General features: G+C 37.0%; 1 non-coding gene across 1 annotated transcript; it reads right to left on the bottom strand.

The window, feature by feature from the left end:
- Positions 1-12,247: 12,247 nt before the first annotated feature.
- Positions 12,248-12,352, bottom strand: LOC119870603. Its single transcript, XR_005356254.1, has one exon. It is a non-coding gene; the product is annotated as a U6 spliceosomal RNA (small nuclear RNA).
- Positions 12,353-25,829: the final 13,477 nt, after the last annotated feature.

Below are 25,829 nucleotides of genomic sequence, written 5' to 3'. Positions count from 1 at the left end.
AGCAATACAGAAGTATTTAATAAAAATAGAATTCTCCAGCAGTATGCAAAAAAAAAAAAAAAAGCCCCAACTGAGCCCTGTGCCAACTGTGGCACCCTCCCATTACCATCATATCACTCATGTGGTCTGCTCCTCCTGTCTGCCTCCCTTGCTCCTCACCCTGCCATTTCCTTTACTCCTTATTTCTCTCCCACACTTCACTACCTATATCACAAACTTTCCAGCAGCATCCCTGGGCATTGCTTAGCTTCAATAGTAAAACTCAAAATCAACTGCTGTCCTAAAGCTTTCTAAAAACCATAAGTTATACACTAGAAGCCTAATGCCACATTTGGCCATAGATGTATTTTGCTTAGATCTCAGTATTTTGAAAAATACTGTTGAGTATTATTGAATGAGTTACCAACACTTAAAAATTAGGATGAATTCACATAAAAAGGCTAATTTTAAATGTCTCTTGAAAACCAAATGATTTGATAACAGGAGGCCCAACAGGGCATCAATCTCCTGAAGCTGATTCTCCACTTTGCCACAGTCTCCACCAGTCCCTGTTAACTCACACCTGACTCTCTTCAACTCTCTTCACTTTTATGGAACCTGCCACCTTGCCCCCAAAGCACTGAGTTTGTGACTTCCACCAAATATTTTAAGTGGTGGCCTAAAGTCCCCAGGAGACGTGATCATATGCCATTTTTACTTTATGCTAAATTCTCCTCTGACTGATGCCAACAACTAAATGGCCTATCATTGGATGTAAGCCACAGCAAAAGCAGCACCAGCAATCCTGCAGAACCCCAAGCCAACGCAGGTCCAAAAGCACTTTCTGTGGCTGGTTCACTTGATCACCTCACCCTCAGATTATCCCAACTCAAATATTCCTTTGGGATTAGCCAGAACGAAGTCTTGACCAGGTCCTACCTCAAACTACGAAATTTTCTGGTGATGAGACTAATACATTTAGTAGTAACTGCAAACCAGTTACTAAGGAATTTTTTTTTTTTTTAAGTTTCAGCTTCGGTCGGTTCCTGATATTATGAATTTTACATGCAAAGATAATTGCAGTATCTATCTTCTTTTATTCTCTAAGTAGCCATTCAAAATCCATATTTTTACGGTAATGTAAATCCATTAGAAGAGAACTAGAAAGTGCACCAAGGAATCAATCTTATGCTGGAAGAACTACAGACTAAATGACCTCTTCCATCTCTAATTTCTGATCTGTTAGTCTATTGTGCATACCCTGAACCATAAAAATATCCTTTCACCATTCCAGAATAGAGACAATAGGACATAACGTAAAGTACTGGAGACCCAAAAGTCCCACTTGAAACTAAATTCATGTCTCATTAACTTCTGTTCATGCCATGGCTTTGGGAGAACTGAGAAATGGTGCTATACTAGGGGTGGGGGAGCTACATTTCATTTATCATTTACTACTTTCAATATTTTAATTTTTCTTCTAAATTTCAAATAATACTAAAGAACATTTTTTTAAAAAGGAAAACAAATACCCACAAAGTGATTAATAAACCCTATGAAGGTAATTAAATCATGGTTTTTAAAGATTCATTGATAACTAAAGCAAAGCTGCCATTGCATAGCTATTTTGTGAGAGAAGCCATTATGATGAATATATACAATATTATTTACGACTTATAAAAGCAGACTGCACCTAATAAATAATAACAATGCTGACTGAAAGTTGAAGGGAGAAAAAAGAGTTTTTTCTTCTTAGGGAAGTAAATTCAAAAGCATATGACAATTATCATAAAAAATATACTCAACAAAGTTTCTCTACTGCAAAACAACTGTTTTCTAAAAACCTGTCCAGGAACAGAATAACTTCAAAAAAGAACTTTCATTTAATCCCACAGTGAAAGAAATCAAGAACCATATTTCACTAAAAATGAAAAACTAGCTAAAAAGCAATTCCTTCCAAAATCTTGCCTACCTTCCTATAAACACAATATGAAACGCCTCTGAAAATATGTAACATTTACTTTTACAATTTTATTGCTTTAATTTTTCCTAGTTTTATTTTTTAAGTAATTCATTCTAACTTCCCCTCCCCCACCACTTAAAGCTCTACAAAGTCTCATCTGCGCAACTGAAGAGTTAACCTACTTCTTTTAAGAGAAATTCAGATGATACACCATGTTAAGTATTTCAACAAAAAGTAACAATCTGAAAGATTACTTTTTCACTGTTATAGGAAGACACTGATTTTATATTCAGCATTTTCAACTTTTTTGTTTATACATTATAGCAGTTTTTAATTAAAAAGCAAAATATATATGCATATATATATATATGAAACAAACCTGACCACTCCATGCACAGTACAGGTTGCACAGTAGGCTCCAATTGTGGTTGATCATGCAGTCGAATATCCTGAACTGGGCCATGACTGCCTATAGCACCGTCTGCATGGCTTCTCTGACTCAGCTCCTGTCAGCAGGGTAGTGCTGTTACCAGAGCTCTGCAGTGATGTGAGCTGCAAATACGATCTTCCCCTCCCTTTCCTGTCTAAGCAGCAATAACTCACTGGCAGAGCTACCTTGTCTTCCTAAACACTGGTACATTTAAATTATGAAATCATGGAGGGAAGACTTTTCACAAAAGCCTTATTCTATATTTATTACCATCTGATTTTTTAAAAGACGATGGCTCTCTCCTTTCTGGAGATCATAGGCTAGTATTTATATAGTTAATGAAAACACAACTTGGGAAGGTGGTACAATACATCAACCGTGTTGGCCACATCCCACAACAAACCAGCTCCCAACACAAAGCTGTGACAGCATCTGTGCCCCTCAGACTGTGTCCTATCCGAAAGGTATCCCTGAATCCTATCTTCATCTTTTAGTACATTTCACATGGCTACCATCTCTTTAAAGATCCCTCATCTCGGGCACCTTTTACCATTTTTGTGCTTCTCTTCCTACATCTCTGACCATTCCCTCTTGAAAGAGAGCCTAGACTGTACCAAGACAGACTTCACCTTCTCAACTGCTACCTACAAGGAGATGACCTTAACTTTGGAGCTTCAGCTCATTCATCTGTAAAATGGAGATAACACCTACCCTCATGGGGGCTTTAGTAGGAAATAAAATAACATCTTTAACATGCTTAAAAGGGTGTCTAACAGGGGCGCCTGGGTGGTTGAGTAGGTTAAGCTCTGATTTCGACTCAGGTCATGAACTCAGAGTCTTGGGAGTACTGGGATCAAGCCTGCATGGCAAAGGGTTCCCTGCTCAGTGGGGAGTCTGCTTCTCCCTCTGCCTCTCCCCTGCTTGTGCTCTTTCTTTCTCTCTCTCAAATAAATAAAATCTTTTTTTAAAAAAGTACCTAATAAACACCTGATAAGTGATGATTATTAATATTCTTAAGATGGGCTTCCCTTCCTGTCCACATCAGAATTCTTGCTCTCATTTCTTATGCTGTCCCTAGATGATGTCATTCTCCAGGGCCATGATTTTATAATGATGAATTATTTCCAAACCTGTCTTCAGCCCCACCCTTTCTCCTAAGCTTCAAATCTGCATGTCTAAACTCTAGTCAAGCCCATTCACCTCAATACCTTACACCACATATTCCAGCTAAACTCATTACCTTCCCCCTCACAACCCGCACCAGCCACCAGCTTGGGAGCCCCTCATCTGCATAATGACAGCACAATTCAGCCTCTTAGTCACCGAAACAGAAACCAGCCATCCTCAACTCTCTTCCTTACCTCTCACATCTGTCACCAAATCTTGTCTTTGCAGGGAAAACGCACAGTAAACCTGTCCCTTTGCTGGTCTTACTACTGTCACAGCCTCAATTCAGCACCCATCAACTTTCTCTTGTGCTACCCCAAGGGCCTCCAGCTGGCCTCCTGGAACACCCTGTTTCACTCCTTTCTGGAATCTCACCTCCAGAGGACTACCAAAAGAATCTCTGAAACTACAAACTAATCCGATGACTACCCTGCCTAAATCCCTTCCTTGCCCCTTTCTGCCTAAGGCGGTGTTTCCCAAAAAAATGTTCCTACTTGTTCTATAGGATAGGAATATGAATCAGTTAAATGAAAAAAGTTTTTCAATGCAACATAAGTTTAGGAAAAGCCAGGCTAAACAAAAAAACAAAGTTGCAAGACTGCTCAGAGTCTAAGCATGAAGATGAGATTCAAAGGCTCCTGGAATGCTTGTTCTTCTCAAAACCTTTAGCTCACCTTCCTTCCTCTAGCTTTCCCTTAATTGGTGGTGTTCCATAAGGCTCTGACCTCGGCCCTCTCCTCTCATCTCTCCCAATGAGCTCATCTATTCCCCAAACTATAATTATAGTAGACATTGGCTTAATTGACCACTGCCTAAATGACCTGCCAGACAAACCAAAATTCTCAATTCCAGTTGCATGAACACTGGCTGAGCCCATGGCAAGCTCAACTCTTTCTTATGTTTGGGAAGACAGTCTCTAGCCACTTATTTCTGCTCCCACCAAATGAGACACACACTTAACACGCCCATTTTATTTCTGCAAAGCTCTTTATGTAGGTTTTATTTGTGTTACTGTTATTATGTAGCTTAGATGATGAAATATGAGTAAAAATGAGAGTTAGTATTTGTGAAAACTTGAATGCTTTGAAAAGATTCAATAAAGGCTGCTGCTCACTTCTCTACTTTTTTCTTCCTTGGTCTTGTACTTTTTTCTCCAGTAAGATTCTAGAAAGTCTCTCTAGCTGCAGCCACTAGGCATATTCAGAGACTAAGGCTGTTCCTTCTGTCAGAAGATTCTTCTTTTTACCTAGCTAAGTCCTTACCTGACTTGGCTCAGCACAATCTTCCCCGGGAGACTTTCTCTGATCCCTGCACTAGGTGAGGTTTGTCTCCTCTCTGTTTTCATAAATCCCTGTTCTTCTCCTAAAATAATATTCATCGTACCCTATTAAAATTATGTGTTCAATTGTTTATACTTCTCATTATCCATGTACATCCACGAAGGCAGAGACCAAACCATGTCTGTATTTTTTCACTGGTGTACCTTCATGTCTGGCACTTAGAAAGTACTCAATAAATATTTTTTGAATGAGGTAAAATGTGGGAGGAAAAATCTAAGTATAATAGGAATCTCTGGAACTAGAAGCATCAAATGTGAATCATTTTAAGATAGAATAACTTTTATCCTGGGAACCAATCGGTCATTATCACCAATTGTGAGCAAAAACACAAACTGCTTCCTTCCTCAAATGATTCCATTAAGCTCTGGAAGCAGATAGCATTCTAGCAAAATCCATAAATACCTACATTACCATCTATTCTATCCCCACCTTAAGATTCTGAAAAATTCTGGAAGAGGGGAAGGAAAGGTTTTAGGCATCTGTTGTTTAAAAGTTCCCTGGTAAGTACATACCTTACTAGTTAATAATCACTGTACGGTAGCATAGACCCAAAATAAACAAATAAATAAGATTCAGAGACTCAAGGCCCAACTACAATCAAGCTTTTATAAATCATTCCTATAATCAAACTTTTATAAATCATTACTAAACACAGTGTATAATTCAGTAACAATATTGTAACAATACTAATTTACTGGTTTTGATAATTGCCCCATGTTTACTTAAAATGTACATTAAAGGGGACACCTGGGTGGCTCAGTGGTTGAGCATCTGCTTTTGGCTCAGGTCGTGATCCCTGGGTCCTGGGTTCAAGTCCCACATCGGGCTCCCCTGCCTGCCTCTCCCTCTGCCTATGTCTCTGCCTTTCTCTGTGTATCTCTCATGAATAAATAAAATCTTAAAAAAAAAAAAAAGATGTACATTACAGAAATTTGGGTGAAGAACATAAGGCAACTCTGTACTATATTGCAACTTTCCCATGACCTAAAATTATTTCCAAATAAAAAAAAGTTAAAAAAAAAAAGTTAATGAACAACTGCAACCCAGTAGCAAGGCACATCCCTAACATCCAGATGTGAGCTTGAAATATCATTCACCACGAAAAGGAAGCAGGACTTCTTAGAGAAATGGCTGATTCTAGGTCCTAGGCGGGAAATGTACATAAAAGATGAGCTAGAAAACCACACTCGACAATAAGGACAAAAGACAATCTGGCTTGTGTCTAAAGGACTTGGTTGAAAACTTGGAAGAGCCTACCACTGGTCAAAAAGGGGGTAACTGCTATAAGGATCGAAACCTTTGACATATGTTGGCATGTGCCAGCTAATAACACTAGATAGATAAGCAGATAAATACATAAATACATACACACACACATACATAGGTCACCTTGGAAAGGTGATCAGGAAACTGATCGTTTCTAGAAATAAAGGGCAAGAATTAAGGAAAAAAAGATCACAGTCATATGATTACAACATTGTTTCCCAACATACCGTTTATACTTCTAAAACATTAGTTAATACGTATGTATAATCCCATATTGACACTTCCGAAATTCAAACATCCCTCAAAGTCCAAACATTTTTTGTGACTCATTGATGGCAAAACCTGCCCTGCCCTCAGTTGACGCAAAACTCTTCTAAGCTTGTATTTATTCCCCAGATGATAAATATTCATACGTTTTCACCAGAAATTACTGATAGCTGGGTGATGTCCCAGAACCTGCATCATCTTACATTTCTAAAATTTGAAGACTTCTAATTTCTGAGAAACCCAAGAATTTCAGAAAATAGATTACAGTTCTTCACGAATAGCCCTGGAAATAAGGATAACTAGACAGCAGGGATCCAAAATAAAAAAAAAGAACAGAGGAAGAAGACCACAGAAAGCAAGACCATCGACCTTGAACGAGGAACATCTTTTTTACCTAGGGTCACTGGGGTCAGAGAAAGCTTTACAAACAGGTAAAATCTGAGCCAAATTTTGAAGGAAGTGTGGGATTTACGTAAATGACAAGACATGAGAAAGGCATTTCAGGCAAAATGAACATGAACAGACATGAAAACACTTCAGACTTTACATATATTCAAGGGACAATGGATCTGCCATTTGCTTTGAGTAAATGTTCGATGTTGGACAGGGAGACATTATGTGGAAGAAGAATGTGTACTCTAAATCCTGTCACAGTCATTCAGCTTTAAATGAACTTTTTCTTTGGAAAAACATTTTTTTTATATATGATATATGGTGGCTGACAGGATTAAATGACGTAAATGATAAATGTTAAGGTACTTAATAAAGGTTCAGTGTTCTCTCTAAAAACCCTAAAAAATTATCTAAAATATACTTTGTCTTACTGTATGTTTCCAGGAAACAGATATTAGAACCTAGAACTTACCAAAAGTATATTAAGATTAAATAAAAGGTTAGTAAATGTCAAGAGTATAAATACCTAAAGTGCAATAGGAATAAAGAATATTAAAAAGACTATGACACTCAAAACAAATAAATATCTAATGCTAGAAATCAAAAGGCTACTAATTAACTTTTTCTCTGATTTATATATTTTTAGGCAAAAAAAAAGTATACATTATGTAGATCTTTAACAACCGTTATCACCCTTTGCAAAGACTTAATTACTCTTTTATTTCCATCTATTAGGAATCTATTCTGATGGTCTATACTTTTGCTCTAAAACCAAAAAAATCCAACTAGTCTCTTTTCCAAACTAGAGGTTTGAGATCATCTGGCAAACAAAGTCTTTGGGATTTACACAGTTAATCTAACAGAAACAAATTCACTTTTTCCTGACTTTCCCTGTTAATATTATCTGGAGAAAAGCAAAAACACTACCATAGAAAAATATCCAATGGGAAAAAGTCTCTTCAACAAAGCGTGCTGGGCAAACTGGACAGCTACATGCAAAAGAATAAACTGGACCATGTTCTTACACCATACACAAAAATAAACTCAAAATGAATTAAAGGCCTAAATGTGAGACCGGAAACCATAAATATCGCAGAAGGGAGTACAGGTAGTTATTTCTCTGACATTGGCCATAGCAATATTTTTCTAGATATGTCTCAAGGAAAAAAAATGCAAAAATAGGGGTACCTGGGTGGCTCAGTCAGTTAAGTGTCTGATTTTTGGTCTAAGCTTAGGTCATAATCTGTGGTCGTGGAAGGGAACCCCAGCGCAGGCTCCACGCTCAGTGCAGAGTCTGCTTTGGATTTTCTCTCCCTCTCCTTCTGCCCTTCCCCCAACTTGTGCTCACTCTCTCTGTCTCTCTCTCTCTCTCAAGTAAATAAATAAAATCTTTTAAAAAAAAGAAAGAGCAAATTTAAATCACTGGATCAAAATTTTGATAAATCACTGTATCAAAATTTAAAACTTCTACACAGTGAAGAAAATAATCAACAAAATTAAAATTAAAAGGCAATCTACTGAATGGGAGAAGATATCTGCAAAGCACATATCCAATTAAGGGCTAGTATCCAAAATCTATAAAGAACTTACATAACTCAACTTCCAAATATCAAATGATACAATTTAAAAATGGGCAGAAGACATGAACAGACATTTCTCCAAAGAAGACACACAGATAGTCAACGGGTACATGAAAAAAATGCTCAACATCACTCATCATCAGGGAAATGTAAATCAAAAGTACAATGAGCTATCACCTCATACCTGTCAGAATGGCTAAAATCAACAATACAAGAAATAACAAGTGTTGGTAAGGATGTGAAGGAGAAGGAACCCTTATGCACTGTTCGTAGGAATGCAAACTGGTGCAGCCATTGTGCAAAACATTATGGAGGTTTCTCAAAAGGTTAAAAAACAGCCACCTGGCTGGCTCAATCTGTAGAGCATCTAACTCTTTATCTCAGGGATCCTAATAAATAAATAAGTAAGTAAGTAAGTAAATAAATAAATAAATAAATAAGGTTAAAAGTAGAACTGCCTACAATACAAGAATTTCACTACTGGGTATTTACCAAAAAAATACAAAAACATTAATTCAAAGGGATACATGCACCCTTATGTTTATAGCAGCATTATTTACATTAGCCAAATTACAGAAGCAGCCCAAGTGTCCATCAGTAGATGAATGGGTAAAGAAGATACACACACACACACACACACACACACAATGGACTATTATTCAGCCATAAAAAAGAATGAAATTTTGACATTTGCAACAACATGGATAGAGATAGAGAGTATAATTCTAAGCAAAATTAGTCAAAGAAAGACAAATACCCCATGACTTCACTCATACGTGGAATTTAAGAAACAAAACAAATTGAACAAAGGAAAAAGAAAGTGAAAGAGACAAACCAAGAAACAGATTCTTAACTATGATAACAAACATATGGTTACCAGAGGGGAGTGGGTGGGATATGGGTAAAATAGATGATAGAGACTGAACAGTACACTTATCATGATGAGCACTGAGTAATGTAAAAAAACAAAAAAAAAAAGGAACAACAACAACAAAACAATAATAACAAAGTTTGAAGACTCACACTCCCCACTTTGAAAACTTACTACAAAACTACAGTAATCAAAACAGCGTGCTACTGGCACACTGTGGTATAATATAGACCTATGGATCAATGGAAAATATTACAGAGCCCAGAAATAAATTCTCACATATATGGTAAATTAATTTTCAATTCAGTGCCAGGACCATTCAATGGGGAAAGGATAGTTTTTCAAATAAATGGTGCAGAAAAAACTGGATATCCACAAGAATGAAATAATACCTTTACTGTATACTGTATAGAAAAGCTGCCCCCCCCCAAAAAAAAAAACAGAAAAGCTGGCCCAAAATGGATCAAATATCTAAATTTAAGAGCTAAAACTACAAAACACATATTGTTTTCACATATTGTGGAAAATCTTCAAGACCTTGGATTTGGCAATCACTTCTTCCTTATGATGCCAAAAGCAAAGGCAACAAAAGAGAAAGATAAATTGGGCTTCATAAAAATTTAAAATTTTATGCATTAAAGGACACTATCAAGAAAGTGAAAATAAAACATACAAAATGGGGGAAAATATTTGTAAATCATATATCTGATAAAGGATTAATATCAAGAATATATAAGGAACTCTTACAAGTTAACAACAAAAAACATACCCAATTTAAAGATGGGCAACAACCTAGAATAGACATTTTGCAAACAAGACAAATGTCCAACAAGCACATGAAAAGATATTCATCATTAGTCATTATGGACATGCAAACCAAAACTACAATGAGATAACACTTCATACGTATGCTGGTTAGCTATCATTTTTAAAAAGTAATTTTTTAATGGAAAATAACAAGTATTGGTGAGGATGTTGAGAAACTGCAATGCTCATACACTGGTTGATAGAAATATAAAATGGTCAGCCACTGTGGAAAATAGTTTGGCAGTTTCTCAAAATGTTAAACATAGAATTACCATATGACCCAGCAATTCCATGTCTGAACATATAATCAAAAGAATTAAAAACAGGGACTCAAACAGAAATTTGCATACAACATTATAGCAGCATTATTCACTACGGTCAAGGTGAAAACAACCCAAGTGTACAACAACAGATGAACGGATGAGAAAATATAGTATCACATACAAAAGAATATTATTCAGCCATAAATAGGAATGGAGTTCTGACATGTTCTATACCAGGTCAACCTTGAAAACTTCAAGCTAAGTGAAATAGGCCAGACACAACAGGACAAATATTATACGATTCCACTTCTATGAGATACCTACAATAGTCAAATTCATATTAAAAGCAGAATAGACACTACTGGGGTTAGGGGGAATGAGGAGTTATAGCTCAATGAGCACAATGTTTTTGTTTGGGATGATGAAAATGTTCTGGAAATAGTGATAATCATAACACAACACTGTGAATGTACTTAATGCACTTAATTATACATGTAAAAATGGCTAAAATGGTAAATTGTATATGTATTTTACCACGATAAAAAAAGTTAATCAAGAATTTCTGAAATAAAAAATATAATTACCTGTCATAGCTAAGGGAAACAGTACAACACAGGTTTTTACCTACATAAGAATCTATACTATAGTAATTTGTATAATACTTTCATAAGCAAACAAATCAACTACTTTTATTTTTCTTTTTAAGATTTTATTTATTTATTCATGGGAGACACAGAGAGAGAGGCAGAGCCATAGACAGCGGGAGAAGTAGGCTCCTCGCGCAGAGCCCAACATAAGACTCAATCCCAGGACTGGGATCACGCCCTGAGCCAAAGGCAGACACTTAACCGCTGAGCCACCCAGGCGTCCCTACTTTTTTTAATATATACAAACTGTATTCAGAGTTTACTTATTTAGGTAGGCTTCCAAAAAAATTAAAGGTTTAGATAAAATTAAATTGCCTAAACGTTGCATGCCAGTTTCATTAAATCCAAGATATATCAATAGTTTGTAATTTAAAATCTACAGAATATGTAATTTTTCAATTTTCATATTCAATTACTTAGAAGTTTTCAATGTTAGCTATAATTAAGGGGAAAAAATTTGAAAAATTTTCTCTATTGAAAAACAAAACTTAAGAATGTTGCAAAAGGGCAGCCAGGGTGGCTCAGTGGTTTAGCACCGCCTTCAGCCCAAGCATGATCCTGGAGATCCGAGATTGAGTCCCATGTTGGGCTCCTTGCATGGAGCCTGCTTCTCCCTCTGCCTGTGCCTCTGTTTCTCTCCCTCTCTCCCTCTCTGTCTCTCAGGAATAAATAAATAAAATCTTTAGAAAAGAAAAGAATGTTGCCAAACTATTTAGGAGAATAAGATAAGTCCAACGATATGATGTAACATACGGTATTAGAGCTATAAAGTTTTAAGAAGTCAACTTTCTGAAAGGTACAGCAACTCTCTCCCTGACTATTCTTGAAAAAAAACTTTGAAATTAGATCTTAGAAATCACAGAAGCTAAAATTATTTTGATTTCCTTCTTTTTAAAAAAATATAGTTGGAGGGGGGCTGCTGCCTGGGTGGCTCCATGGGTTAAACGTCTGCTTTTGGCTCAGGTCATGATCCCAGTGTCCTGAGATGGAGGCCCAAGTGAACTCCCTGCTTAGCAGAGAGTCTGCTTCCCCTCTCTCTCTCTGCTCCCGCTCCCCCACACTCATGCATTGCTCTCTCTCAAATAAATACATAAAATCTTTAAATATATATATATATATATATAGAGAGAGAGAGAGAGAGGATTTCAGAGTAAGGGAAGACAAAACTAATATTCCAGTAGTGGGTGAGGTATTTAATGTCTTAGCTGGTAGTTTTAGTTTTGCCCATTAACTTCTCATTATATTTAGGTTTTTTTCCCTGTTTTGCATTAAAAAAAATTATGGACCACTTCACAAATATATGTGTCATCTTTGTGCAGGGGCCATGCTAATCTTCTCTGTATTGTTCCAATTTTAGTATATGTGCTGCTCATATGAACCGTGTTTTGTATTTTTAATTGCATTTTCACCTATTTTAATTGAGGCATAAATATTTACACAGAATGTTTAACTCTTACAAAGCACCAGCTCTTAAGTATACAGCTCATAACATGCTACAAATGCATGTATCTAAGTAATTCACCCTAACCTCATGAGACAGAACATTTCCATTACCCCCAGGAAGTTTCCTGTGTGTCCTCTAGTCATTCTGAAAGTCTCCTTACCTCCACAGGCAATATTCATCCATCTTGCTGCATGTGTACATAGTCTACTGTTTTTTATTGCCAAAAAGTATTCCACAGTAGGAATAAATGAAAATCTAGCTACTTTCCTATTAATACACATTGAGTTGTTTCTGGTTTGCAGCCATCATGAATAAAGCTGTTACGAACATTCCTGAACAAGTCTTCTGTGTGAACATGTGTTTTATTTCCCTTGGGGGTAATTATGTAGGAATGAAAATGGCAGATCATAAAGTAGGTATATGGTGAACTTTATAAGAAACTGCCAAATGGTTTTTTTAAATATTGTACCATTTTACACTCCCATCAGCAATGTATCAGATGCTCTACATCCTCACCAAAATCTAGTGTTATCAAACTGGTTTTTTTAAAAAATAAATTTTAGTGCAATTTAATTTATACAGAAGAAAGTGTGTCCCCCTTTAAAATGTATGCTGCAGTGAATTCTGTCCACTGTACACATCCATAGAACCACACAGCCACCGTACAACCAACATTTTCATCTCTCCAACTCCCTTCATGCTTCTCTGCAATCAAAGCCCTCCCAACTTCAGACAACCACTGATCTGCTGCTCTCTCTCACTATAGCTTAGTTGACTAAGTTCTGAAATTTTATATAAGTAGAATCATGCACTCTTCCAAGTCTGGCTTCTTTTTTTTCCTCAGCATTTTGAGATTCATTCATGGTGCTAACCGTATCAACAGTTTGTTCTTTTTTTTTTTTTAATTTTTATTTATTTATGATAGTCACACACACAGAGAGAGAGAGAGGCAGAGGGAAAGCAGGCTCCATGCACCAGGAGCCTGACGTGGGACTCGATCCTGGGTCTCCAGGATCGTGCCCTGGGCCAAAGGCAGGCGCTAAACCACTGCACCACCCAGGGATCCCAACAGTTTGTTCTTTTTAAATTTCTGAGTAGTATACTATTACATGGATATACCACAGTTGTCTGTTGATGGATTTGGGACTGTTTCAAATTTGGAAATACTATGAATAAAGCTGTTATGAACATTCATGTATGAGTCCTTTTGTGGACACTGTTTTCAGTTCCCTTGAGTAAGTACCTAGGAGTAGTCCACGTGATAAATGTATGCTTCACTTAATGAAAATCGTCAAAATATTTTTCTAAGTGGTTATGTAATTTTGCATGCCTCTCAGCAATGTTTGAGTTCAATTATCCTACATACCCAATAACCCTTAATATTTTTATTCTTCTTAAATTTAGCTATTCTAGTGGAGTACAGTGGTAGTTCTTTGCGGTTTTAATTTGCATTCTCCCCCCCCCATCATGATGCTATTGAACATCTTTTCATGTGCTGATACACAATTCATGTACCTTCTTTTAGGCAGTTCTGCTTTTTCCCATTTTAAAAATTGGGTTGTCTGGAAGCAGGTCCTTGATCAAATACACATAATACAAATATTTTCTCCCCATCAGTGGCTTTACTTTTCATTTTCTTAATGGTGTTTTACAAAGAGCACAAGTTTTCATTTTGATGAAATACAATTTATCGTGTTGTTTTCTTTTCTGGTTGGTGCTTTTGTGTCCTTTCACAGAACTCTTTGTCTACCCCCAAAGTCACACATATTTTGTTCTTGACTAGAAGTTTTATTGTCTAGCTTTTACATGTATGTCAGTGATCTATTTGGCGTTAACTTTTTTCCATGATGTAAGGTAAAGATAAAGGTTCATTTTGTCTATATGGATATCTACGTGTTCCAGCACCACTCAAATCATCTCACTGAATACTAATAATCATGTATGCATGGGTCTCCCAATTCTCCACTGCCTTTCATTGTTATATATATCTATCACTAAAGCAATTCTATACTAACGATTTTTGTAACTTTAAGTATTATAAAATAACAATATAAATAATATAAAACTAATTCTTTTTTTCAAAGTTGTTTGGTTACTCTGCGTCCTTTGCATTTCCAAATAAATTTTAGAATTAACTTGTTTATTTCTAATAAAAAATTTGTTAAACCTTGCTGGAATTTTACGTGGCAGTGAACTGGATTTATACAGCAATTTGTGGCTAAGTCACATCTTAATAATACTGAGTCTTCCAATCCAGAAACATGGTATTATATCTGTTTATTTAGGTTGTCTTTAAGATATTAAAATAATAAGGCTATTATTTTTGTTTCATTTCTCAGTTGTTTCATATATAGAAATACACTGATTTTTGTACAGTAGCTTTGTATTCCTGTATCTTATGACCTTGCAAAATCTACTTACTAGGTCTAGAAAGTGTTTTTGGTAGATCCCTTACAATGTTCTCTGTGCACAATCACATCTGCAAATAAAAAGTTTTACTTCTTCATTCTCTTTTTCCTTCCTTCCTTTTATTTCCTTTTCATGATTTATTACATTAAGTAGGGACTCCACAATATTGTCAAACAGAAGTACTGAGAGCAGGGCAGCCCAGTGGCTCAGCGGTTTAGCGCCACCTTCAGTCCAGGGCATGATCCTGGAGACCCGGGATCGAGTCCCATGTCAGGCTCCCTGCATGGAGCTTGCTTCTCCCTCTGCCTGTGTCTCTGCCTCTGTGTGTGTGTGTGTGTGTGTGTGTGTGTGTGTGTGTGTCTCAGGAATAAATAAATAAAATCTTTAAAAAAAAAAAAAAAAAAGAAGTACTGAGAGCAGACATCCTTACTCTGTTCCTGATATTAGTAGTAAAGTATTCAACATTTCTCCAAGTACGATACCTGCAGGTTTCTGTTATCAAATGGGGTAAATTTCTTTATATTCCCAGTTTTCTGAGAGATTTTATCATGAATGAGTGTTAAATTTTGTCAAATGCTTTTTCTGCATCTACTGAGAGATGATCATATGAATTTTCTCCTTTATTGTTTCTTGTTAAGCTATTAAATATGTTAATTATTAATACGTTAAAATGACAATCTTTCATTTCTGCGATAACTCCAACTTAATCATGACATTATTATCCTAGATTTAACTTGCTAACATATTGTTAAGAATTTTTCTATCTACAACCATGAAGGTTAGTGGTTTGAATTCCTTTCCTTATAGTGGTCTTGTCTAATAATTACCAGGCCTATACTGGCCTCATAAACAGGAGATGGGAAATATTCCCTCCACCTCATTTTTTGAGTTTGAATAGAATTGGACTCATTTCTTCCTTAAACATTCTAACATATAGAATATGTTAATGCAGCCATCAGGATCTGGAGTCTTCTTTGTGGGTAGGTTTTTAACTACAAATCAATTTCTTCAACAGATTTAGGACTAGTCAGATTTTTTTTTTAATTTCTCCTGGGGTGTTTTGGGAATTTGAATCTCTCAAGGTATAATATTGTGATTTATACTAAGAAATACATATTTGGTCTTCATCTCCATTCCCAGCACAGAGCACCTAAAACCCTTGGAATTTCCAAAGTGGTAAGAGCAACAAAGGTGTCTTTTGTTGTGTTAATGCGGTGACTTTTGGACTGCACCTAAAGATAGGGGCTGGTTGCCAAAAGAACCAAACCTGTGATTAGAGAGTTGGAACTTTCAGGCCCACCCCTCTGACCTTAGGGGAGGAGAGAAGGGCTGGCGTATGAATCACTCACCAATTGCTAATAATTTAATCAATTATGCATATGTAATGCAGCCTCCATAAAAATCCAAAAGGATAGGGTTCAAAAGCTTCCAGGTTGGTGAATACGTGAGGATTTGGGGAGAGTAGTGTGCTTGGAGAGGGCATGGAAGCTCTACACCTTTCCCCGTACCTTGTCCCATGCATCTCTCCCATGTGGCTGTTCCTGGGTTATATTCTTTTGTAATAAATCAGTGATCTAGTCAGTGTTTCTCTGAGTTCTTTGAGTCACTCTACCAAAGTAATCGAACCCAAGAAGGGGGATGTTGGAACCTCAGATCTACAGCCATCTATAGCTGGTGGGTCAGACAACAAACCTGGACTCGAAATGAGTGGCTAGGATGAGGGGGCAGTCCTACAGGAATGAGCTTTTAATCTGTGGGACCTGATGCTATGATGTGGTCTCCAGGCAGACAGTGTCAGAATTGAGTTGAACTATAAGATGCCCAGCTGATGCTGCAGAATGGCTTGGTTTGGGAACCCATTGCCACCATACACAAACAAATCTGAATGGGTACAGAATCCTTACACACAATCTACCCATAATATCTAACTGTCAAATTCATAGACTTAAAGTTGTTCATAATATTCCCTTTTTATCTTTTTACTGTCTGCAGGCTCTGAATGATGTCCCCTCTCTTATTCCTGATCTCGACATTTAATGTTTTTCCTCTTAATCACACAAACTGATTTCTAAAGTTTGAAATCCTTTCCAGAGACTGACATAAAGTCGCTTTCTGGTCTGCTGTCAATTCAAAGCCAACTAGAAAAGACAAACTATCAAATTTATGCTAAACATTTCACCATAGTTTGGCAAAATCAAGCAGTATTCACTTTCTAAGCCATGTGTTTTTGGTATCCTTATGCATCCTGAATATATATGAATATTTCAGAGCCTTAAATATCTCTCTACCTTTTTCCTAGAGATCCCACTTGATCCAAACACAATTTTCAGTACTGGTTCAAAGTAGATACAAGATTATGATCAAATAAAAAGACAGCCAAGAGCAGTGACAGATGCTAAGGATTAAATAGGGAAAAATGATTCTTCTTCCAAAGTCCTCACCTAAACTGAAGACAATTTGCATTAGCTCTTGTCTAGAGCGGATGCAGTTCTAGTAACCATAAACTATGATTATGATATGAAGTTCTGTCAATATCTTCAACTAGGGATTCTAGTTTGGGTCACATCACCCCAGGAAAGACTCCAGTGGTACCCAGTCTCTCCCACTAAGTCTACATTGTAATTGTGTGATTTTTAATCAACTGTACATTTTGGTAAGGCATCACTGGTGCTTTAGGCAGCCAAAACTAGTGAGAGTCAGAAATGAAGGCAGCTTAAAAACAAAACAAAGCAAAACAGAACAATGTATCAATTGAAAAATGTGCAAAGGATCTAAACAAACATTTCAACAAAGACATACATACAAACGACCAATAGTTATATAAAACGGTGCTGAACCTCGCTAATCATCAGAGAAATGCAAACCAAAACCACAGTGAGATAGCACCTCATCCTGTTAGAATGACTATTGCTAAACAACAAAAACCCAAAGTATTAGGGAAAATGTGGAAAAAAGGGAACCCTGGCACACTATCGGAAGGAATGTAAATTGGTACAGCCAATTTATATGGAGGATCCTTGAAAAATTAAAAATAGAACTATCATATGATCCAGCAATCCCATTTCTAGGTACTTATCCAAAAGAAATGAAATCAGGATCTCAAAGATAATATTTTTCAGTGTTAAAAAAGAAAGAAATCTTGCCATTTGTGACAACATGAATGAACCTGGAAGATATGCTAAGTGAAATAAGCCAGTCATGGAAAAGTAGATAAATACTATATGATCTCATTTATATGTGGAATCTGAAATAGACTCACAGAAGAAGAGACTATATCACAAGGGGCCAGGGAAAGTAGGGAAAATGGGGAGGTGATTGTCAAAGGGTACAAAGTTTTAGTTATGCAAGATTTTGGAGACTACTATAGAGCAAAGTGCTTAGAGCTAACAGTACTGTATTGTATATTTAAAATTTGCCAACAGGGCAGCCCCGGTGGCGCAGCGGTTTAGCGCCGCCTGCAGCCCGGGGCGTGATCCTGGAGACCCGGGATCGAGTCCCACGTCGGGCTCCCGGTGCATGGAGCCTGCTTCTCCCTCTGCCTGTGTCTCTGCCTCTCTCTCTCTGTCTCTATGAGTAAATAAATAAGATCTTAAAAAAAAATAAAATAAAATAAAAAAAAAAATAAATAAATAAAATTTGCCAACAGGGTAGATCTTATGTTAAGAGTTCTTAATGCAGACACACACATACACACACACACAAATGCAAAAATAGCAGTAACAATAATACTTAAGGAGGTCACGAATATGTTTATGGCCTTAATGGAGGGAACAGTTTCATGCTGTATATTTATCCCCAAACTCACGGAGTTGTACACATTAAATATGTAAGCTTTTTTTTTTATTTTGTTTATTTATTCATGACAGACGCACAGAGAGAGAGAGAGAGAGAGAGAGGCAGAGACACAGGCAGAGGGAAAAGCAGGCTCCATGCAGGGAGCCCCATGTGGGACTAGATCCCAGGTCTCCAGGATCATGCCCTGGGCTGAAGGCGGGGCTAAACTGCTGGGCCACCAGGGCTGCCCATGTAAGCTTTTTACATATCAATCATACCTCAATAAAGGCATTTTAAAAAGCCAAGGTATGTCAAATATCCAGAACTCTAACATATTTGAGTATCTAACAACTATTCTAACAGGAGGACCTTTGAAGAAGCAACCCTGGACCTCTGTTTGAACAGCTTTATATCAAAGTCAACTAGAGAATCTGGGATTTCCTATTAACTCTCAGAAGCACTGTTTTTACCTAGGAAAAGAAAGCAAAAGAGAAATCCATTCACCACTGTCATTTATTCTTCTTCTATTGATATACTCATACCCACTTTTTAGTGTCTCTTGGCAAAACAGACACATGGGGTATAAACTAAACATCACATCCTAGAAGACAAGAAATACTTTGCATGTATGCCATCACATTCAAGGACGTCAGTTTTCTCCAAGGCTCCTCTTACTCCTTTGAATTCAAATCATTCTCTTTGGAGATGCCTATCAACCTTGGTTATGCCTTCTTCATTTGTTTACCGTCTCACTCTGTCAGAGCCTCCTTATCTTTACTCCTTCTCCAACATCACTTTCAATGACTTCAAGAAATCCTGCCTCTTCTTCAGAATTGGCAACTGGAGTCTGTCATTAGCTTGCATTGTATTTGCACTGTGCTATCCAATGCACCTCACATTCCATGAGATTGAAAGACAAGACTGATTCAACAGACAGACAGAATGGCTGCTAGTGTTAAATGACTGGAAGGGTATGTGGAAAGAAATATTCTGTTAATGATTAGCTTATTATTATTTATGTTAGAATACCTACTGAAACCCTTTATGATGTATACTTAAGCAAAGAGCATCATATATATATACACACACACACATATATATATGAATGATAAATATGAAAGAGCACATAGAGAAAGAGAATGAGGATATATATGTTTTATTGCATTGTAACTTTTACTACCCTTGATAGAGTTAATATGAACAAATGACTGACTATAAGATGCACAAAAGAAATTATTCTGTTACTTGCTTAAAGAAAAATACCTTTCTGTAAATGACACAAAACAAATTACTTTTGTAATACAGCTAAAACGTATCAATAGCTTCAATATGACCAGAATCAGAGTTCTATAACTTTAAAAAATATTAACTTTTGGTTAAAGTATAACGTGCACACAAAAATGTACAACACGTATCATGGTTGAATTTTAAAGTGCTCTTTTGACATAAAGTTTATTTTATCTGAAAAGAATATTACTTTGGTATACTAATGACATGTAGAAATGCATGTGACTGAAAATATAAGAAAATAATTACAATTTTAATCTTGAAATTTTCACTTGTTCAGTCATTTAAATTTTCTCTCCATATTTTTGCCTGTTTTCTTTCTTTTCTTTTTTTTTTTTTTTTTTTTTTTTTTGCCTGTTTTCTTTACATTGATTTCAATCTGGGCAGAAAAATTCCAAAATCAGGATACCATAAGAATTCAGACTTTGGAAGGAGCTATGAATGTCATTTAGTCTTATTTTTATCAAACTTGGAAGGTCACCAGGGGATCTTTTTAAAAGTTAAGGCTTTTCAGTCTCACTTCCAGGGATTCTAACATTAGCTTAATGGTGGGAATAAGAATCCGTGGTTTTATAAGTTGCCCAAGTGATTCTAATGATCACCCAGATTTCCCTGACTTAAATTCCTACCAAAGCAGGAATTCTGTCTATTATTCCCCAAGTGAAGGTCATCCTATCTACAAAGAATACATTCAATTTCAGTTACCTTCTTTAAAAAAAGTTTTTTTTTTCTGAATACAGAGCTGAATAAATTGGCTCATCTATCCACAGATCCTACCCCTGTCCTTCCTAGCCATTCAAAATAAATCTTACCTCTTTTCCAAATTACAGTACTTGAAAATACAGTATTTTTTAAAAAGTACACTGCTTTGTAAGTTTCCTTTCCCCATTTACAAAATTGGTGAAGTACATGTATGTGTGTCTAAGTATGTATGTGTCTACCTACATAGACATACGTGCACAGAAGGAGGGCTGATACCCACACAGTTCAAAATCTGTATATAACTTTTGACTCCCCAGAACTTACTGCTGACTGGAAGTCTTACGGATGACAAAAAAAGTCAATTAATACACTTATTTTATATAATACACTATTTACTGTAGTCTTACAATAGCGTAAACTAAAGAAACTATTATTAACAAAATCATATGGAAAAATATATTTACAGTACTGTTTTGTTTTTGTCAAAAAATATCTGCATATAAGCAGACCCACACAGTTCAAACCTGTGTTGTTCAAGGATCAATTGTATATATCTTCCCTATGGGCAGAGAAGGGTATCTATAATACACTATTAAATGAAAAAAAAAAGGTAAATTGAAAACATTTCCTAAAAGCATTATAATTGGGATCCCTGAGTGGCTCAGTGGTTTAGCGCCTGCCTTTGGCCCAGGGCGCGATCCTGGAGACCCGGGATCGAGTCCCGCGTCGGACTTCCTGCATGGAGCCTGCTTCTCCCTCCTCCTGTGTCTCTGCCTCTCTCTCTCTCTCTCTCTCTCTCTCTCTCTCTGTGTCTATATAAATAACAAAATAAATAAATCTTAAAAAAAATTTAATAAGTAAATAAAAATAAAAGCATTGTAATTAATATCTGATTTAAGCTGGATGCCCAAAGCATTTCCTTACCCACTTCACATTCACTAGGTAGATAATACGTTTCCAGAAGCCAGTATGTAGAACCCAGAGAAGAAAATAGGACTCACTGACCAACCTAACACAAGTTCTTTTAAATACAGAATCTTTACTTACTATCAAACTTCTGGGGATTAAAGACGTCTGGATATCTTGAGGTTAAAAAAAGAAAAAAAATGCCCATTAATCCCCAAGATCACAGTAGCGAAGACATATCCAGAAGAAATGTAATCATAAACCCAGCTTTCTAACTACTGATATTTAAGGATACTCTCCACGTTGTAAGAAAAAAGAAAATCAAGATGTTCTTAAGAATATAAGTTCTGCCAAGATATACTAAAGATTAATGCACTGAACAAGAGTCTAAGTCAAAAGACTATGTCCTCATTTGGGTGTAAGAAGGAAGCAGTAGTTATGGGATCAGGAGCAAGCACTGCACATGTAGCACTACTCATGACTGTGCCAGATGTGGATCGTGACAAGGAGAAAAGGCAGTAAGAAACAAATTCTGAATCAAAACCACGCCCAGTATCAAATAGAAAACTTAAGAGCAGCCAATGTAACTAAGGAAAAGAAAATACACTCTTTAACTTGCCATTTTTTAATAATAATAGTTTTCTCTGGTCTGCCCAAAAACTTTCCCCAAAATAGATGGACATTCAGAAATATCAAATATGGGTTCTAAATCTATTCTCTTATTCACAAATCTACACAGTGGGATTCCTTGCATATTCATGGAGAACTAGACAAAAGAGGACTTAGAAAAAAACAATTAGTTTCTTAAACCACAGTACAGTGTATCTGCTTGTCCCTCAGATTATTTTAGAAGTACAAAAGGCCATCTTCCAGATTTTATTGTGAAATAAAATATTTGCACAATCTTCAATTTATTTAAGAATATGACAGCTTCGACTAAAAAACTATTTTGGTGGAAGCAATCCAAAATGAAGTTTTTACATGAAGACATCTTCCTACTCTAAACCAATAGAACATATAAAAGGCTCATTAAATTTAACATATTTAATTCTTTATGGTCAATTAAAAGTAGATAAATATAGGACAATCTTTAAGTCTAATAACCTTTTGGTTTGCTAATCTAATCACATCAACCAGAAAGAAAAGCAAGTGCCTCCCATATGGTCTTTCTGTAACAGAAAGTAGCTGCATTCAGTAATGGCATCTGTGCGTCTTTACCCACACTAGCATTGCTCACGCTGAAATCACCATATTGTTAAGTATAATAAGATGACAGGTCCCTTCACAAAGCAGAGAACAAAAGAAATGGAATATCACTTTTGTACTAGAATAATTTGACCTGGTAAAAACTGAAGAAATGAAAAAGGATCAGAGATTCTGTAACCAAAGAATAAGGACTTCACAAAATGTTTATCTCGGAAGAAAACAAATGCTAAGAAACACGGACAATGTATTGAGAAATTTTCTGTAGCTGGGGGTACTCATTTGCTGATGGCCTGCATCTAGTGATAGGTCCCACCCAATTCATTCATATCTGGAATTCTGCTGTAATGTCACTTCATACCTGCTGCTGCTACTGCTGCTGATCTGAATTCTGGAAGGCTTTACCTTTAATCGCAACCCACAGCATAAAGCTTTTGACATGCAATGGTATTCTGACATACAGACTCAGGTATACAAAGGAACACATGTTTAAAGTTAAATAATAGTGTTATATTACATGGCACTACAATGAGCCTAGAATGAGTCCTAGGCCTCCCCTGAAAAACAAAAACAAAAAAAACACGTTTTTAAAAAAATATTCAAGTACTGTTTTGAGTAAGTGTGTATCCTTCTCAAAAAGTATGTAAGTATTATTTTAAACAGTATAGGTTTTCAAGAAGTCAGAGTTCCACAAGACTAGTGACATACTGCCTATTTTTAAAAATCTGTAAGTGGTGTCTGTTGATCATAGTTTTGGAATTAAGCAAAAAAGAGAAAATACAAAAATAATGTAATCCCCAAATTCTCATCATCTAGAATGAACAACGGCTAACATTTTGTCATAACCAACGTCATGATCGTTTTTAACTTGTGATGAAATGTTTATGATATTGAAAAATGTTTAATAAAGAACGTTAATAGACTAGCCGTTCGTTTTAAGACAAAATATTTTACCAATACAGACACATTATCTTTTTTATAGTTTCCCCACCAGCCCATGTCCCCATCCACTGGTGTGTTAATTACCATTATCTCACCTCTTAGTGCAAATTATTTCATACACGTGTGTACACACTGTGTGGGTTACTGTTACTTGGTTACAGGCTTCCCAAAGGGAGGAAAGATGCAAAGAAAAAAAGGTACCAAAGATGTGAACAGTAGTCCTAATGAAAATGGAGGTCCAGAAAACAAAATACTCATACCCTACACACTTCTGTATAATCTAAATTAAGTATTCACATGTTCTGTATCCTTACACAAACTCAATAACGTTTTAGAATTTTTCTTAGTCTTGACTCACTCATTCATTCACTCATTGGAAAAAAATATTTGTGGGCCAGCAATGGGCTAGGCGTTCTTCTTGGCACAGAAAGTACCATGTGAACAAAACGAACCACACTTAATACTAGCATTCAAGATACATGATCTGCCCCAATAAATAAGCAAAATCAGATGGATAAGCATATCAGATGCACAGTAAAGGCAAGCAAGGTGTGTCATGGGAGCAGGGGGAAGGTGTTCGATAAACCCAATGGTCAGCAAAGGCCTCACTCAGGTGACCTCAAGGCAAGACCTGAAAGAGACAAGGAAGCGAGCCCTGCACACACCTGAGTGGGGAGAGTGCTCCCAGTGGAGGATACAGCTAGTGGTGGGAAGGCTCTGGGGAATGCCACGCCCAGGAGTGTGCTCAAGAGTCCAGAATGACCAGTACAGAGGGAAGGCAGTGAGAGCAGAAGGTGAGGTCCAGGAGGTGGGAGGGCAGATTGTGTGGGGCTCTGCAGGGCCTATAAAGACTTCAGCTTTTAACCCTGAGGGAAATGAGAAGCCATCAGAGGAATGTGAGCAAAGGAGTGACACGCTCTGATCTACAGAAGGTTCGCTCTGGTTACCGTGTGGAGAACAGACTCCAAGAGGGCAAGCACGTGAGGCTGACAGTCACCCAGATTTGTATAGTGTGCATGAGAGAGATCAAAGATCACTCCAAGAAGCCTGACCTGAAAGGCCAGAGTGCTGGTGCTTGAGAGGAGGGAACTGGGAAGGTGGGCAGGAGGAGTGGATGCAGAGAATCTGGAATCTGGTTTTTGATATGCCTCTTTACTCTCCAAGTGGAGACTCAGTGGTCAGGTGGATGTAGGAATCTGACTTTAAGGGATATAGAGACCAGACAGGGGTGGACACACACATACACACACACAACTATACAGGTATATATTTGAATTATCAGTATATACTTGATGTTTAAAGTCAGGAAAGTGAGCACAAGGTCACCTGGGTGGCTCAGTGGTTGAGCATCTGTCTTTGGCTCAGGGCATGATCCCAGGGTCCTGAGATGAAGTCCTGCATTAGACTCCCTGAAGGGAATCCTGCCTCTCCCTCTGCCTGTGTCTCTGCCTGTCTCCGTGTGTCTCTCATGAATAAATAAATAAAATCTAAAAAAAAAAAAAAAGGAAAGTCAACACAGAAAAAAGAAAGAGGGTCAAACTCAACCCTGATGTATATGAAGATTCAGCAGGCCAGAAAGTTGAGGAAATTACCAGGCTGAGAAGTGAGGAGGAGGGACCAATAAGGTAGGTGGATAATCAAGACAGTACAGTGTACCCGAATCTAGGTGAACACTGAAGAAAAATTAAAGCCCTTCCTACATATTCCTTCACTAATTCAACAGTATTTACTGAGTACCTACTATGAGCCAGACACAGTCAAAGCAAACAGGGTGCCTGTTGCTATGGGAGTTGCAGTCCAGGGGGGAATACGGATAAAGCAATTCGCAGGCACTATTCCTAATAAAGCAAAGGGTGTCTGGGAATAATGCACTGGGGGGTAACTACTCCAGTCCTAGACGGTCAGGAAAGGCTTTCCTAAGTTAGTGATGGTGAAGGAGAGACCAGATTGATGAAAAAGCAGGCAGGAGGGAGGTGGAGGAGGAGAAGCTGGAAGGGTGGAAGGAAACAGTATTTGAAAGGACCCAAAGTGGAGAGAAGCATGGAACAAACAGTGTCCCCAGTGGAACAAAGTGTAGGAGAAGATTATTTACTGTCCTTTCAGCCTTCTCAAGAGTTTGAACTTTATTCCACAAGCGATGGGAAACCAGAAAATTGTTCTCCCAGGGGGAATGTAACAACTGACCTTGG

Source organism: Canis lupus, chromosome 2, assembly GCF_011100685.1.
Source record: "Canis lupus familiaris isolate Mischka breed German Shepherd chromosome 2, alternate assembly UU_Cfam_GSD_1.0, whole genome shotgun sequence".
Taxonomy (NCBI): domain Eukaryota; kingdom Metazoa; phylum Chordata; class Mammalia; order Carnivora; family Canidae; genus Canis; species Canis lupus.
This window is presented reverse-complemented; position numbering and strand designations above follow the sequence as displayed.